Source organism: Colobus angolensis, unplaced genomic scaffold, assembly GCF_000951035.1.
Source record: "Colobus angolensis palliatus isolate OR3802 unplaced genomic scaffold, Cang.pa_1.0 Scaffold2, whole genome shotgun sequence".
Lineage (NCBI taxonomy): Eukaryota > Metazoa > Chordata > Mammalia > Primates > Cercopithecidae > Colobus > Colobus angolensis.
In genome coordinates, this window is record NW_012115154.1 from 17,849,846 (window position 1) to 17,852,709 (window position 2,864).

At 46.6% G+C, this 2,864-nt stretch overlaps 1 protein-coding gene across 1 annotated transcript in view; it reads right to left on the bottom strand.

Annotated features, from left to right (window-relative positions):
• Positions 1 to 711, bottom strand: part of ZNF777 (zinc finger protein 777) — a 30,229-nt gene extending 29,518 nt beyond the window's left edge. Inside the window, exon 1 of the mRNA XM_011941431.1 lies at positions 89 to 711. The gene's annotated coding sequence lies outside the window, so the exon portion shown is untranslated. The remainder of the gene's footprint in view (positions 1 to 88) is intronic.
• Positions 712 to 2,864: the final 2,153 nt, after the last annotated feature.

Below are 2,864 nucleotides of genomic sequence, written 5' to 3' on the forward strand. Positions count from 1 at the left end.
GACACGCCCTGAGCCCGGGCCAGCCCGTCGTGGAGCCCGGGCCGAACCTCCGGGGCCTCCCACCCTCCAGGACCCTCCGGCCTCTCACCTGGGGTCCTCTCCTGCCCGGACACCCTCGGGCGAGGCCGGGAGGCGCGCGGGCGGAGGCGAAGTCGGAGCGCGCAGCCCAGGCGACGTGCTGGGGTCTGGAGGCGGCTTGATTGGCTCCGACAGCCTTCCTCCCGCCGATCCCCTGCGCCTCTCACACCCAGAACCCGGGGTCGTTCCCTTTCAAAACCTGCGCTCACAAAGGGATCTAAGAAACCCGTCACACCAGAGAAAGCCCGGAGTTCATGTGACCAGCTCAGTGCAGCCCGGGTTCCAGGGACGCGGGCTGTGCTTCCAAGGGGAGCCAGGGGGTTGGGTGCTTTTGTGAAATGCCCGAGTGTTGTTTTCGACATGAAAGGACAGAATTCCTAGAATCAGACCCTGCTGGGGATGGAAGTGGCCAGACGGGTCATTTAGGAGGAAACTGAGGCCGAGTGGGAGGTGACTTGTTTACCCTCAGTCACAGTATGAATGAATGCTCTTTGTAACCATGAGAAGTCCCAAAAGAAATGCAGGAGCTTAGAGTTGAAGACTCCCCTTCCTGGACAGGTCCACTTAACCGTGTATTAATTGAATACCTACGAGGTGGCGAGAACTGGGGATAAACTGAAAAGGAAAAAAAAAGAAGAAACTATAGGCAGGCGTCCTGGTTATTAGCGATGAAGCCCAACTGGCACTAACTTAAGTGGGGGGAAGGCGGGGGGAGCAGAGGACATGTGTTTGTTTACCTAATGGAACCCCAGGAGTGGAGCTGGTGTTGGAAGGCAACAGGACTCAGTATGCTGGCAGCTCAGATAATGGAAAGTTATAACCGGGTGCGGTGGCTCATGGCTGTAATCCCAGCACTTTGGGAGGCCGAGGTGGGCAGATCACGAGGTCAAGAGATTGAGACCAACCTGGCCAACGTGATGAAAACCCGTCTCTACTAAAAATACAAAAATTAGCTGGACGTGGTGGCACGGCCCTGTAGTCCCAGCTACTCGGGCTGGCTGCGGCAGGAAAATCGCTTGAACCCGGGAGGCAGAGGTTGCAGTGAGCCGAGATCGGGCCACTGCACTCCAGCCTAGGGGACAGATCAAGACTCCATCTCAAAAAAAAAAAAAAAGGAAAGTTACGGATAGAGGTAAGGCTAGAGCTATGCATCCTGTCCCCTCCCTTCCCGGAGGCTAGAGTTCTCACTCAGGTCTTTATGCATTTCCTAACATGTGTGCATTCGTAAACAATGCACACTACGGGTTTTGGTGTTTTTACATTTTATGTGAATGATATTATCCAGTCCCTATCCTGTTGCAACTTGCTTTTTTCCATGGGTCATTTTGTTTTTGAGATACAGACGTGTTTAAACAAGAATATCTGGTTCATTCATTTTACCCACAATATAGTATTTCATTGAATACATAAACCACAGTTTACGTTCCATTCCCCCTAGAGGAATGAGAACAAACCTGCTGCCGGTGACATCTGCATGCATGTCTCATTGTGCACTGCTAAAGTGCGTCTCGAGAGACGCCTAGACATGGGACTCTGGATGGCAAGAGCACCTTCATCTTTCCCTGGCTTCCCGAACTGCCCACTGAAGGGATGGTGCCCACTTACACATCCACCATCGTGTAATTTTCTCTTTCCCCATCGTGGCTCATACTTACTGATAATGGACTCAGAACGTTTGCCGACATGATGAGTGTGAAATGGTAGCTCATTATTTTAATTTGTATTTGTATTAATGAAGTTAGCCATCTTTTCATGTTTACGAGACATTTGGTTTCTTCCTCTGTAAATTTCCTCTTCATATCATTTGCCAATGTTTCTGTTGTGAGATCTTTTTCTTATTGGCTTATAGGTGTTTCATTAAAAATCTATTCTGGATGTTAATCATATCACCAAACATTTAATGTAATTACTAATACGATTGCATTTAAATCTACCATCTTACTAGTTATTTTCTATGTGTTCCAGCTGTTCAGTGATACCTCTCTCTCTCTCTCTCTTTTTCTCTCTGTCTCTCTCTGCCTGCTTTGGGGTTGAGGTTTATTTTTAAATTCTATTTTTATATTAATACTCTATTTTTTAGTAATTTCTATTTTCACCATTCTTTTACTAGTTACATATAATGGTTGTCCTCAGTTTTACAATATACATCTTTAATTTTTTAACAGTCTACATAAATTATGCCACTTCACATATGGTGCGATAACCTTACAACAGGTTATCCCTACCATCTTTTATACTGTTGTTAGCATACATTTGATGTTTATGTATATAGTCTCCACAATACCTTGTTAGATGTGCAGATGGCAAATATCTTCTCCCAGCCTGTCTTTTAACATGTTTCATGGTAAGTGTTGCATAAACATTAAAACATTTTTAAATTAAAGTATTATTTATATGCAGTGTAATGCAGATTTCGAGTTTATGGCTTGTCTAGCTTTGACAAATGCAAAGACTTATGTACTCCATACCTGCCATCAAGTTATAAAACATTTCAGCTGGGCACGGTGGCTCACGCCTGTAATCCTAGCACTTTGGGAGGCCAAGGCAGGTGGATCACCTGAGGTCAGGAGTTCGAGACCAGCCTGGCCAACATGGTGAAACCCCATCTGTACCAAAAATACAAAAATTAGCTGGTCATGGTGGCAGGCACCTGTAGTCCCAGCTACGCAGGAGGCTGAGGCAGGAGAATCGCTTGAACCTGGGAGGTGGAGGTTGCAGTGAGCCAAGATTGTGCCACTGTACTCCAGCCTGGGCAAGAGAGCAAAAACTCTGTCTCAAAATAAATA